General features: G+C 42.5%; 1 non-coding gene across 1 annotated transcript; it reads right to left on the bottom strand.

Moving 5' to 3' along the window:
* Nucleotides 1–989: 989 nt before the first annotated feature.
* LOC132212916 (small Cajal body-specific RNA 11) lies at nt 990–1,130 on the bottom strand. Its single transcript, XR_009447851.1, has one exon. It is a non-coding gene; the product is annotated as a small Cajal body-specific RNA 11 (non-coding RNA).
* Between the last annotated feature and the right edge of the window lie 14,310 nt (nt 1,131–15,440).

Below are 15,440 nucleotides of genomic sequence, written 5' to 3'. Positions count from 1 at the left end.
GGGGAGTCACCCTCCTTCCCAGCACAGTGGTGAAGGAAAGGGGATTTCTGTGGTTGCTGCCGACAAGAGTGCATCTGCTGTTCACCACATGAGCAGGAAGGCGCCATAAGGGAAGTGGCAGGAAGAGCTTCATGATTTAATTCATACATTTTATGATAAACTAGTACCCAGTGCACAAAATTCATGCACATTAAAAGGGAATTAATTTCCCTAACCGGTTTGGCTCAGTGGATAGAGCATCGGCCTGTGGACTGAAAGGTCCCAGGTTCGATTCCAGTCAAGGGCATGTACCTTGGTTGTGGGCACATCCCCAGTGGAGAGTGTGCAGGAGGCAGCTGATCGATGTTTCTCTCTCATCAATGTTTCTAATTCTCTATCCCTCTCCCTTCCTCTCTGTAAAAAATCAATAAAATATATATTTTTAAAAAGGGAATTAATTAGCGGAGGTATTTTAATATTGCTATTTGCCCTTTCTCTATAATAGAAGTGTGAGAGATGAAAGGAACTTAGTAAAATGTATATGAAAATAATATATAAACTTATTAATAAATAAACAGTAACAAAAGGATATAACAACAGAGGCATGATATAAAAATGACAAAAACATGATACGAAAACAACAAAAACATGATATAAAAACAACAGTGATGCAAACAATGACTGATAAAGTGATTAAACTTATTCTAATATCTCCCTGTATACCACATTAAGAGTGAAAACACTTTCAGAGTGCTTGACTAATTTCCCTTGTGATTTAGAACTTTAACTTTAACATCACATGCTCTTTGAACTCAAGAGAAAGCAATATATAACTGACCATGTGCGAAAACAGGTTCAGTTAGGAATATTCCTACTCTTTCTAGAGTTTGTCCTTGTCATTTATTAATAGTCATCACAAATGCTGGCATCACAGAAAACCGTCATCAAATCAATTTGTTTTTTTCTTTTCTTTTTTTTATTCTTATTTTTTTCTCACTTTTTTTTCTTAAATTGTTCTCTTGTGCCTTTAAGAGCCAGCCCTATACTCGGACAGCCCTCCTAAACTGAGAGGGAGGTTGCTGTGTGTCCTGCCAGACTCTCCTGTTATACTGAGCACAGGTGAGCTTGAATCAATTTAAATGGGAGGCCAGTGTCAGACGGGGACAAATTAATTCTTGGAATCAGAACAACCTCTCCCTCTGCAGATCCTGTTAATACTTCAGCTTTGATAATATTAGGTTGTGATCTTTTGATAATAAATCTGGTACCATTACAAAGATCCCATTTACTATTGAGATTTCTCAATAGCATGATGATTGCACCCACTTTCAATTTCAATTTATGACACGGCATTCCTGAAGGAGTAATACTATTAAGAAATTCGATGGGAAAATTTTCCTTTTCAGCATCATCTGTGGAATCAATGGAATCATCACTCAAATATGTGTGAAAATCTCCATCAAGTATATCCAAAATTTCTTCATTTACCTTTTGAACATGCTCATTTTTTGGACAAAGAATTGCACGTTTAGATATATTTTTAATATTATCAATAGATATAGTATTTCCAAAGGTAGCTTCAATAATAGATCCATTACAAAATCATTTCACAGGGGATTTCAATAATATCCATTTCTAAATGAAAACTGTGATCGAGTTTGCCATCTCCAAGTTTTACTAACCATCCACTATAAGCAGAATCCTCTGATCTCATATTTGTTGTAAGAGACAACTTTCTGAAACATCCCCAAACATCGCAGCACTTTAAACTCATTTGTACTATGGCCGATCACATAGCATGCGGTACAATACTGAGACATTGTCGAAAATCCCCTCCAAGAAGGAGAACTTTCCCACCAAATACAACATTCAGACTCATAATTTCTCTTAGTAATCTGTCTATGGCGTTTATAGCATGACTGGATGCCATGGTGCATTCATCAATAATGAGAAGTTGGGCCTTTTTAATAGTTTTAGCAACTTCACTGTTTATATTGCACCTAGAAATTGAAGTTTCATTTAATGGAATCAGTAATTTATGTTGGGAATGAAAGGTGCTTCCACCAAGAAGTAAATTTGCAGCAATTCCTATAGACGCTGTGGGTAAAACAGTACCACCACGAACTCTAATATAATGTATTAAAACTTTATACAGATATGCAGGTGAATAGGATTCCTAGCTGGCAGGCCCCTGACAGCAAGCTGGCCACCTGTCGATTCCGTGAGGAATGGGGCTCCCTCCTCCCTCCTGTAAGGGTCCGGGGTGCAGGTGAATGGGGTTCCTGGCTGGCAGGCCACTGACAGCAAGCTATCCAACAGCAGATTCTGTGAGGAATGGGCCTGCCTCCTCCCTACTGTCAGGGTCTGGTTTGAAGGCTGGCCACGGCCTGGTAGAACTCTGGGTCTGGCCCAACAGGGGGCGTTCCCATTTTACAAATCAAGAAAGTTGTTCAAAGTTATAAATGTGACCTCAAGCAAGGGTAAGACCAGCTCTAACATTTGAGGAAGCACTTGGACACACAGAGAGGCGCACACACGTACAGTTGGCGAAGTGACTTTTTCACACCCAGGTTTCCTTCTGCGCCATCAAATATTGTTGAAAAAGATGTGCACAAAGCCACTGAGTATCTAAAGAGATGCAAACCCAGGTCAAAATGTGAACACCTGGAAATCAAAGATGCATGAGACTGTGGGTGAGGCAGAACTCAGTATAACGTTTTTGGAAAAGTGTTCTTCAATAGCCACCCACTTTAAGAATGCACACCACTCCCCCGCACAGAGACATGAGTTAAATGTATTTGACTTGTGGAATCCTCCTCCCCCTGAAAGCATATGTCTAAGGGTGAGGGTGCTCCTGCAGGAGCCTGGCGGTGTGCCACCCGCCCAGCAGGACAGTCCTCGCCCCGGCTTCCGCTCCCGCCTCCTCAAAGGACTTGTGGTCGAGAGTGGGGGTTCCGAGGTCACCTGGCTGTTTATTTGCTCCTTCACCCCTGTGCTTCAGGTTTTACTCTCATGCTGATCCCTGTTCCTTCAGGACGGTCTTTCCTGCTCCATTTGCATCTTCCCTGCACCGCATGTCCCTTCCGTATTGTATATGGATGGTCTATGTCTGCCCGTTTTGCCATCAGATTCCTTTATCTTGTAGATGCCAATGTTTGTGTGGTTGCCAAGGAGCCTGAGACCCCCCTCACCCAGAGGGGCTAGACTCACCATCTGGTTCTACAGTGAGACTCATTTCTGTAAACACATCCAGACGCCTCCTGTCACCCCGCATTCACTGGTCACATGGATCAGGTGGAAAGCATGAGTGTGAATAAAACACGTGGGTACTGATAACACTCTCAGCAAACTCCCCATAGCAAATGCTATACTGGGGGCATGATGCCGGCTGGGGGAAACAGAGGGACTCACTGCAGTCACAAGGGCTAGCTGCCGAAGAACTGGGGTCAGCGTGGACCCCACCAAGTGTGTTTCGCCCTCCTGTGATGGGCCGCCACCATCTGGGGCACCTGCCCCCCATAGACCTGGGGGGAGAGAGCAGGAGGACTGGTAGGGCTCCCAGTGAACTAGCAGTGACAGTGTTGAGTGGCACCCACACTCACATTCCCCAACGCAAGGGAGGCTGGGAGAGTGGGCCTGCGATGTGCAGGCGGCGGGTGGGGGGAGAGGGGGAAGGATCTGGTGGGCTGTGTCCTGGGCCCATTATGGATCGGACAATGTGGGTGTAAATGCTGTCTCCACCCCTCCATTTGAGCAGCTTTGCCTCTCCCTTCTGGCTTCTCGGGCTGTGAAATGTGAGGGATTGCACTGGAGAGCCCCAGGCGCCTTCCTGATCCCTGTGCCCCAGACACTTTCTTGGGTGGAAGAGCTACTCCTCAAAAGTGTGCGTGCTTTCTCCCCCCAGAGGCCTCTGATCCGACCCAGCCGGACGCGTGGTGAGGGCCATTTCAAAAGCACCGTCCCTAGCCGAGAAGGAGCTCAGAAGTGTCTGAAGAGCTGCTTGTCAGTGGGGGTGCGGCACCTGCCGGCGTGCCTGCCACCTTTGCAGCCCTCGAGGTGACCAGTGTGGCGTTAGCAGAGAGCGGACGCACAGCCTTCTTTGAGCAGAGGTGGGTGAATGAGTGAGGACACCTGCCCTCTACCACCCTCAGCCCCTAGAAACTGGGGGTGGGGGTCGGGGGTGTTTGCAGGCACCAACTGGTCATGTGACAATGATGTCCCCTGATGTCTTCTGCTCACCAGCACCAGAAAGTGCCAACAGACACCATTTTCCAATATGAACACGAGTCTTGTCTTGCTTGTACGCCTGTCTTTTTCCAACAGTATTTCATTGTAGAAATGTTTGCAAATGCATACAGGCAAGAGGAAGAAAAGAGCAATTAACTTAATCCATTTCGCTGGCTTTTCTCTGCATCTGTATGGAAGACTGCTTCTGTCCGGGGAGAACTTACAGGATAAAAGGAATAGATGGCTGCAGGATGATGAAAGGGACGCAGGTGTAGGAGGAGCGTTAGTGAGCATTAATAGCCCTTTCTTTTCTCCTTTCTCTAATCTGATGAGGGTGTCAAAGCCGGCAGGTTGCTGGGAACCTTCCTAAGTTTTCTAACTCACAGCAGGCATTTCTCCCTCTCCCATACACACTGTACGGGTCCACACAGACTCAGTCACAAAGAGAGGGGCCTGCGATATGTAATGTTCCGAGATTTTTTCCCACTTATAATATAGGATGGGAATCTTTCTAATTCAATACATATGGGCTTTTCTTAATCTTTGTACTAATTAAACCATCTCTTGTAACATAGATTCATCGTCCCATCAATTGTCATTTAGTTGTTTCCAGGTTTTCCTGTTGTCCTTAGTGAGATATGATTCACGTCTCACAAACAGCGACTTTTATTTCTAAAAAGTTGTTCTAGAAGTAAAAATGCAGAGCCAGAGGGTTTTAGCAAATTTGTCCATGTACACCCCGCTGCCCCCTGTCCCCCAGAAAATTGCAGTAATTGATCTTCCTGCTCAGAATGTAGGAAAGACCAGTTTTTCCACAATCTCACCAACATAGGTTGTTACAATATTGAAAAACTTTGCCACCTGATTAATGAAAAAATGATGCCTTGTTACTGTCTTGACTTGACCTTCCATGAATATTGGCACAGTGAATCATTCTTGCATGTAGTGATCAATGTAGTTAATCCATCATTTGCACAGTTTTTTTCTTATTAATTTGTAGTAGTGTATATAATACTCCACTAACTCTTTTCAATATATAAGAATAGTTTTCAGTCCAGCTTTTTAAAAATTCTTTTATTTTTGTTATTATTATTTTTAAAAAATATGTTTTAGAGAGAGAGGAAGGGAGAGGGATAGAGAGATGGAAACATTGATGAGAAGAAACATTGATTGGCTGCCTCCTGCATGGCCCCTACTGGGGAATCAAGTTGGGGCACACGCCCTGATGGGAATTGAACGAACTGGGCTCAGTCCAGCTTTTTTAAAAAAAAAACATTTTGTTTACTGAAAAGGATTATTGACATTTTAAATTAAAATAATGATCACTATTTCCCTATATGATTGCTTTCCTGACCTGTTTGGGAAGGCGCTCTTTCATTTATTTTTAACGTGGCCTGCAGTGCCCAGGGCTGGTGTGGGTGTGTGTGCTGAGCAGCAGAGAGCGAGATCTGCTTCCTCTGGCCTGTTTTGGGGCAGGAGGGGCGAAGGGGGAGACTGCACAGATGACTGTCCTCCATGGGCCAAACCAGGAATGACATCGCTCCTTTAGATTTTCTTTCCACAAGACCAAGTTGCTGGATGTGGTTGCTCCCTCCACTGGTGAATTCTTTTTTAATAAATCTTGATTGTTGAGAGTATTACAGATGTCCCACCCTTTTCCCCCCTATTGCCCTCCTCCACCTGGATCCTGACTCGCTCCAGGCCTTCACCACCCTATTGTCTGGGCCCTGGGTAAAGCATATATGCATATAAGTTCTTTGGTTACTCTCTCCCCCAGTCCTCTTCCCTCTGAGATTCCTCAGTCTGTTCCATGTTTCCATGCCTCTTGTTCTATTTTGTTCATCAGTTTATTTTGTTCATTAGATTTCTTGTTTGTTTATTTTTATTTTTAGATTCAATTGTTGATAGATATGTATTTATTGCCATTTAATTGTTCATATTTTTTATCTTTTTTTGTCGTCTTCTTCAAGAAGACCCTTCAGCATTTCATGTAATACTGGTTTGGTGGTGATGAACTCCTTTAGCTTTTTCTTGTCAGTGAAGCTCTTTATCTGACCTTCAATTCTAGATGATAGATTTGCTGGGTAGAGTAATCTTGGTTGTAGGTTCTTGCTGTTCATCACTCTGAATATTTCTTGCCACTCCTTTCTGGCCGGCATAGTTTCTGTTGAGAAATTAGCTGACAGTCGTATGGGTGCTCTGTTGTAGGTTACTAACGGCTTTTCTCTTGTTGCTTTTAAGATTCTCTCTTTGTCTTTAACCTTTGGCATTTTAATTAAGATGTGTCTTGGTGTGGGCCTCTTTGGGTTCCTCTGTTTGGGACTTTCTGAGAATCATGGACATGTATTTCTCTTTCTTTCACCAGGTAAGGGAAGTTTTCTGTCACTTTTTCAAATAGGTTTTCAATTTCTTGCTCTCTCTCTTCTCTTGCCAGGAACCTCACGGTGCAAATGTTGGTACACTTGAAGCTGTCCTTGAGGTTCCTTACCTTATCTTCATTTTTTATATTCTTTTTCCTTTTGCTATTCTGATTGGATATTGTTTGCTTCCTCATATTCCAAATTGCTGATTTGATTCTCAGCATCCTCTACTGTTTCCCTGGAAATTAGATTTCAGTCAGTGTAGCCTTCATTTCTGACTTGTACATTTTTTGTTGTTGATGTTCTGAGTTTCTTGAAATTTTCACTAAGTTCCTTGAAGTTCTCACAAAGTTCTTTGAGCATCCTTATAACCATTATTTTGAACTCTGTGTTTGGTAGTTTGCTTGCTTCCATTTCATTTAGTTCTTTTTCTAGAAATTTCTTCTTTCATTTGAGACGTGTTTCTTTTTCTCTTCATTTTGGCTGCCCCTTGAGTGTGTCACTCATAGAGGTGGTAGGGTTGTAATGTGGCATGAACTGAAGCTGACCATCAGTTGCACTGACTCTGGGGCCTCCCTGGATGTGCAAAGTTAGCCAATGCCTGTGCCCCACCTGGGGTCACCAAGCCTAAGCTACAGAGCAATCTGCAGATGGCTGCTACTTGTGTTGGGCTTGGAGATGCCCAGAGGAGGCCAAGCTATGAACCAAGGTGGACTACTACTAGTGCCAAGCCTGGGGCCACTTATTGAGAGGTATAGGGCACACTGAGACCAGCTGCTGTTTGTTTGACAGATTTTAGAAAGGTTTGAAGCCTGAGGCAAGAGAAGCCAGTTCTATGGAAAAGCCACTGGAAATGGCTTGGATGAGCCTGCAAGTTGGGTGGAGCAGAGTCTCAGGGAGTCACCAGGGGCCAGGTGAACAGTATGAGCCAGGTTGATAGCTCTGTGATGGGGAGGGCTCAGCAATGGAACAATGACTTCTGCCAGCAGTTCTCTCCAGGACAGCGGTTCTCAACCTGTGGGTCGCGACCCCTTTGCGCAGTGGTTCTCAACCTTCCTAATGCTGTGAACCCTGAGGCACCATCCTCTCAATGGTTATGCACTGGTTGAGGAGACAGCGAATGAAAAAAAGTCATGGATAAGGGCAGGAGATGTTAAGTGCAAAGACACACCATATAGGTCCTCTGTGAGGATATAGAATTTGAGAGAACATTCCAGAAAGCTGAGGGAAGTGTTTTCCTCCTGAAGGCATCACGCAGCCCAGCACACAGTCTCGGGAACACCAGGGAACTCATTTCTGAAAACCAGTGGACAATGGTTGCAGGATGAGTTAGCAGGGTCAAACTTAAGAGTTTGTGTGTGGGGGAGGCTCCACACCACAAACAATTCTCCGACACCACCCCGGTGTCCTCAATTCAACGTAGTTCCAACACTCTCTACTGAAGAAGCATCAGCTTCCATAGGTTAAGGGCTTCATCCTACTAGATACTCCCACCCCTGTCTCCACTTCAGACACCAGTCACAAGTCCAGGTTATCACCCATGCTTCTACCCAGCTTCTATAGATCAGAGAGTCCCACCACCCCTCCTCGGGTCAGATTGCTTTGCTAGAGCACCTCACAGGACTTTGAGAAACAGTCTATTCACTAGATCACTGATTTATTATAAAAGGATATAACTCAGGAACATCTGATGGAGGAGATGCACAGACTGGGATGGGGGAGGGGTGGAGATTCGATGTCTTCTCCCAAAGTATCATTCTACCCACTTCTCCAGGTGTCAGAAGCTCTCAGAACCCCTCTTTCTGGGTTTTATGGGGACTTTGTCAGATAGGCATGAAGGATTAAACCATTGGCCACTGGGGGTGATTCAACTCCAGTCCCTGGCCCTCCCTGGAGGTCAGAGATAGGGACTGAAAGTTCCAACCCTTTAATCACATTATTGGTCATCTGGTGACTAGCTTCCATCTTTAAGTGACCAAGGGGCTTTTCAAAAGTTGGTTCTTTGGGAGAGAATAAAAATGGTGGCAGAGTAAGCAGATGCTACACAACATGCTTCCAGGACCAAACTGGAATTACAACAAAAATACAAAAAAAAATCTTGAATAGTCAACTGAAGACTGGCTGGAGAGAACCCTGATAACCAGGGATGGAAAGTGGAGACCACATAGAGACTGGTAGCAAGAGTGGAGGCGTGAAAAGGCTGGTTGGGCTCCCACAGACAGCAGCTGAGTTTCTGAGAGATATTTCAGTTATGGGGAGTTGACACTGAGAACTCTGGGGTCTAATCCCCAAGCTGGGCTCCCCAGCAGAGAGCACCAGAACTGAGAAAGGTGCTTACATAATATCTCGGTGTGAAAAGCAGTGGGGTTGCTGTCTGCCAGGGAGAGATGGCTGAAAATGCAGGCACTCTCTTAAAAAGACAATGCACAAAATTGCATTTGCAGCCATTCACCTTGTGCTCTGGCAGAGGAAGGGCAGAGTGGACTAGAGCTGTGTGAACAGAAGCCAGGGTTGGAGGTTCTGGGGTTAGAGCTCAGAATGCAGAACCCTCTATTTCCTGTACTGAGTCATCTTTCTCATGCACACATTTGCTATCCAGGCAATCTTGCCTGGGGGGAAGACAGTCAATCCTCCCTATTGTAAAACACCTTGCCCTATGGTATGGAGTTTTTGAGGCCCATTATGACACTGAGAATAACAATTAGCTTCCAGGCAGAAGCAAATGCTCCACCTTATTGGCAAAACTCTTGCCACGCCTGTGGACGATTGCCTGAGGGCTATTCAAGACTAAATTCAAACAGCATTTGACACTATCCTGTACTAGAGATTGAGAGATGTAGCGGATCTACCTAATACATAGTCACAAACCCAAAAAGGCATCCCAAATGAGACAAATAAAACCCCAAAATGAAAGAACAAGAGAATTATCCAGAAGAAGAGAAAAATAAAAAGGAGATAAGAAATTTATCTGATACCAGAGACCTGGTGCACAAAATTCCTGCACTCAGGGGCTCCCACAGCCGGGCCCGTGCCCTCTTGCAGTCTGGGAGCCCTCAGAGGATGTCAGACTGTCGGCTTAAGCCCGCTGCCCATGGGGAGTGGGCTTAAACCAGCAGTTTGACATCCTTAGCACTGCCACGGAGGTGGGAGAGGCTCCTGCCACCGCCTCTGCGCTCGCCAACCATGAGCCCGGCTTCTGGTTGAGCAGCACTCCCCCTGTGGGAGAACACTGACCACAAGGGGGCAGCACCTACATTGAGCATCTGGCCCCTGGTTGTCAGTGCACATCATAGTGACTGGTCATTACACCCTTTGGTCAATTTGCATATTAGCCTTTTATTATATAGGATAGAGTTCAGAATAATGATGGTAAAAATGCTCAACAGCATGAGAAAAGATATTGTAAATATGAAAACGGAAATAAAGAATGACATAGCACAAATAAAGAACACATTGGAAGGAAATCACAGCAGATTAAGGGAAGCTGAGGATTATATCAGTGAATTAGAAGACAGGGTAGAAAAAAATCACTCAACCAGAGAACCAAAAAGAAAAAGCAATGAAAAAAACAGACAGACAGCTTAAGGAATTTGTGGGACAACATGAAACATAGCAATATTTGCATAGTAGAGTTACCAGAAGAGGCAGAAAGGGAGATAAGAATAGAAAACGTGTTTGAAGAAATAACGGCAAAAAATTCCCCTAACCTGCTGAAGGAAAAAGTCACACAAGTTCAGGAGGCGCAGAGAGTCCCAAGCAAGAACACACAAGCAAGCCCATGCCCAGACACATCATAATTAAATTCCCAAAAATTAAAGACAAAGAGAGAATCTAAAGGCAGAGGAGACAAGCAATTTTTTACCTACAAAGGAGCTCCAATAAGGCTGTCATCTGATCTCTCATCAGAAACTTTACAGACCAGAAGGAAATGGCATGACGTTTTCAATGTCACAGAAAGCAAGGATCTGAAACCAAGATTACTATATCCAGCAAAGCTATTATTCAAAATAGACTGTGAAATAAAGATCTTCCCAGACAAAAAATAGGCTAAAGGAGTTCATCACCACCAATCCAGCATTACAAGACATAATAAAGGGACTGCTATAATGAGAAGAAATAGAGAGAGAAACCTAGGTATACAGAATTAATATGGCAATAAATATGTACCTATTCTATATAATAAAGAGCTTATATGCTAATTAGACCAGCCAGTGGAACAACCTTTTGGGCTATCTTCCAGAATGACCAGTGGGCAGGGCCATGGGGGGCTGAGGCAGCCGGGGATCTGAGGGCCGAGGCAGCTGGGGCTACAAGGGCTGAGCCCCTTGCACGAATTTCTTGCATCAGGCCTCTAGTCAATAATAATTTTAAATGTAAATGCTCCAGTCAAAAGACATAGGGTAGCTGAATGGATACAAAAACCTCAGAACAAAAGACTCACACAGGATAAGAGTGAAGGGATGAAAAATTTTTTTCTATGCAAATGGAAATGATAGCCAGTATAGTAATGCTCATATCTAACAAAATAGACTCACAAATGAAGGCCATCACAAGAGACAACAAAGGTCACTACATAATACTAAAGGGATAGATCCAACAAGAGGATATAGCCCTGGTAAACATAGATGCATCCTATATAGGAGCACCTAAACATACAGAAAAAAACTTCTAGAGGACTTTAAGGGAGAGATTAACAACAATACCGTCATAGTAGGGGACTTTTGCACCCAACTGACTTCACTAGATAGATATTCCAGAACAAAAATTAACAAGTAAACAGTGACTCTAAAGGACTCACTGGATCAGATGGACTTAATTAATACTTATAGAACATTTCACTCCAAAGCTGAAGAATATACATTCTTCTCAAGTGCCCACGGGTGATTCTGATTCTCAAAGATAGACCACTAAGACAGGACAGAAAGTAAGTCTCTACAAGTTCAACAAGCTTAAAATCATATCAAGCATCTTCTCAGATCATAGTGAAATAGAATTAGAAATCAACTATAGTAAAAACACTCAAAAACATTCAATCACATGGAGGCTAAATAGCATGTTATTAAACAATGAATGGGCTACCGATGAGATCAAGAAAGAAACCAAAAACTTCCTGGAAACAAATGAAAATGAACACACAATAACACAAAATCTGTGGGACACAGCAAAAGCAGTCCTGAGAGGAAAGTTCGTAGCACAACAGGCCTACCTCTAAAAACAAGAAAAATTAACAATAAACTATTTAACCCTACCACTTAAAGAATTAGAAATTGAACAAGAAAAGCCCAAAGTAAGTAGAAGGAAGGATATAATAAAGATTAGAGCAGAATTAAATGATATAGAGAAAAAAATACAAAAAAATCAATGAAACCAAGAGCTAATTCTTTGAAAGGATAAACAAGATTGCTGAACCATTAGCCAATCTCATCAAGAAAAAAAGAGAGAGGACCCAAATAAATAAAATCATAAACAAAAGCAGGACATAACCACTGACACCACAGAAGTACAAAGGATTTTAAGAAAATACTATGAGGAACTATATGCCAACAAGCTGGACAATGTGGATGAAATGAACAAATTCCTAGAAGCAAACAATCTTCCAAAACTGAATCAGGAAGAATCAGAAAACCTGAATAGGCCAGTAAAAACTGATGAAATAGAAGCAGTAATAAAAGAACTTCGAGGAAACAAAAGCCTGTGTTTGCATGGCTTTGCAAGGGAGTTTTACCAAACATTCAAAAAAGAACTAACACCTATACTCCTCAAACTATTCAAAAAAATCCAAGAGGAAGGAACATTTTCAAGCCCTTTTTATGAGGCTAGCATTATCCTAATTCCAAAACCAGATAAAGACACTACAAAGAAAGAGAATTACAGACCAAAATTCCTGATCAATATAGATGCTAAAATCCTCAACAAAATATTAGCAAGTTGGACCCAGAAATATATTAAAAAGATCATACACCATGACCAAGTGGGATTTATTCCAGGGATGCAAGGCTGGTACAATATTCGCAAATCAATAAATGTGATACATCACTTAAATAAATTGAAAGACCAAAACCACATGATCATTGCCCTAACTGGTTTGGCTCAGTGGATAGAGCATTGGCCTGTGGACTGAAGGGTCCCAGGTTCGATTCTGGTCAAGGGCATGTACCTTGGTTGCGGGCACATCCCAGTAGTGGGTGCGCAGGAGGCAGCTGATTGATGTTTCTCTTTCATCGATGTTTCTAACTCTCTATCCCTCTCCCTTCCTCTCTGTAAAAAAAAATCAATAAAATATATTAAAAAACACACACACATGATCACATCAATAGATGCAGAAAAAGCATTCAACAAAGTCCAACATCCATTTTTTATAAAAACTCTCAGCAAAGTGGGAATAGATGGAGTATACCTCAACATGATAAAGGCCATATATGATAAATCTACAGCAAACATAATTCTCAATGGGCAAAAAGTAAAACCATTTCCCCTAAGAATAGGAATAAAACATAGTACTGGTCATCCTAGCTACAGCGATCAGACAAGAAGAAGAAATAAAAGGCATCTAAATTGGAAAGAGGAAGTAAAACTCTCAATATTCATAGATGACAGAATATTATACACAGAAAGCCCTAAAGACTCCACCAAAAACTAATAGATTTAATAAATGAAGTTGGCACTGTAGCAGGATACAAAATCAACACCCAGAAATCTATGGGGTTTTTTTATACATTAATAATAAATTCTCTGCCGAAACCGGTTTGGCTCAGTGGATAGAGCGTCAGCCTGCGGACTGAAGGGTCCCGGGTTCGATTCCGGTCAAGGGCATGTACCTGGGTTGCGGGCATATCTCCAGTGGGAGATGTGCAGGAGGCAGCTGATCGATGTTTCTCTCTCATAGATGTTTCTGACTCTCTATCCCTCTCCCTTCCTCTCTGTAAAAAATCAATAAAATATATATTTTTTTAAAAAAATAAAATAATAATAATAATAAATTCTCAGAAAGAGAAACTAAACAAACAATCCCATTTACCATTGCAACAAAAAAAAATTAAGATAGGAATAAACTAAATAAAGGAAGTAAAAGGCTTGTTCTTTGAAAACTACAGGACATTGAAAAAAAGAGATAGAGGAAGATATAAACAAGTGGAAGAATATTCTGTGTTCATGGATTGGTAGAATTAACATCATTAAAACGTCCATACTACCCAAGGCAATCTACAGATTCAATGCAATCCCTATTAAAATACCAACAGCATATTTCACATCTAGAACAAACACTCCAAAAATTTACATGTAATCCAAAAATCCCTGAATAGCTGCAGCAATCTTGAGAAAAAAGATTAAAATTGGAGGAATCACAATAGCAGATATCAAGTTATACTACAATGCCACTGTAATAAAAAAACAGCCTGGTACTGGCCCAAGAACAGGCATATAGATCAATGGAACAGAACAGAGACTCCAGAAATCGACCCAAGCCATTACATTCAATTAATATTTGACAAAGGAGTCAAGAGCATACAATGGAGTCAAGACAGTCTCTTCAATAAATAGTGTTGGGAAAATTGGACAGATACAAGCTAAAAAATGAAACTAGACCACCAACTTAGACCATACATAAGAGTAAACTCAAAATGGATAAAAGACTTAAATGAAAGTCAGGAAACCACAAAAACCCTAGAAGAAACCATAGACAGCAATAATCTCAGGCATCTCTCATAACAATATGTTTATGGATATATCTAGGGCAAAGGAAACTGAGAAGAAAATAAACAAATGGGACTACATGAAAATACAAAGCTTCTGCACAACAAAAGAAACCATCAGCAAAATGAAAAGGCAGCCCACTGTATGGGACAACATATTTGGCAAAGATACATCTGATAAAGAGTTAATATCCAAATATATATGTGGTCATTGCCATTGTATTATTCATGTTTATGATTTCCCCCTGTTATTCTTAAAGAAATTCCCTTAACATTTCTTGTAATACTGGTTTGGTAGTCATGAACTTTTTAAGGTTTTTCTTGTCTGGGAAGTTCTTTATCTCCCCTTTGATTCTAAATGTTAGCCTTGCTGGTTACTCCCCGCCTGCCCCCCTTGATCTTGTTGTTAATCTATTTATTGTTTAGTAGCATGTTATTTAGCCTCGATGTGCTTGTCTGTTTTCCAGTTTTCTTCTTATAATGGATTTCTAGTGATTAGGGAAGATTGTAGGATTTCCAAGCATTGTTATCTGACAGCTTCCAGGACACAGATAGAAGATTTTTTTCTATAAAACTGGTTAATGGTCTGGAGGGCTGAAAGCCTCCCAAGAAGCTCCTCATCTCCAGAGGGTTCAGAATACAGATGACAATAGGGGGCCCCAGTTGGCCCCTCACCCAGTTGGGTCTTGGCAGTAGGCATGATGGGATGGATCCTTGGGGATTAGAGAGCTGCGTGCTCCCAGGAGCAATTGGAAGGGGTTCCTGCCAATCTGGACAGAGGAACTGGAGGTTCACCTGTGAACCTATAGCACTTGTGACCTACCACACCCTTTCTTCCTGTCAGGTCCCCTCTCCATGGAACAGTGCAGAGCCAATACGGAGATAGTGGCCACTAGAATGTCTTAACAAAACCATCTTTATTCATAATTGACACACAGTGCCCCAAAGGTGCTGCTCCTACCCCCAAACCCAGGCCCACCCCCACCCTAACGGTCCTGCCTTCCATCCCTATTTCTCATGTGAGTAGAATAGCCAGGATCATCCCTGGGGTCAGCCAGGAACTTCCCTGGGATGAGGAGCAGCCCTTGGTTCCACTGGGGGACAGCCAGGTCACAGGAAGCATGCCCCGCAGGTGGCTGGCAGTGGGAGAGACACCCACTGCTCCCTACTGGCTGCAGTG

The sequence above is a fragment of the Myotis daubentonii genome, chromosome 11 (genome assembly GCF_963259705.1).
Source record: "Myotis daubentonii chromosome 11, mMyoDau2.1, whole genome shotgun sequence".
Lineage (NCBI taxonomy): Eukaryota > Metazoa > Chordata > Mammalia > Chiroptera > Vespertilionidae > Myotis > Myotis daubentonii.
The sequence above is the reverse complement of the archived record's forward strand: the minus strand, read 5'-3'. Positions and strand labels throughout refer to the sequence as shown.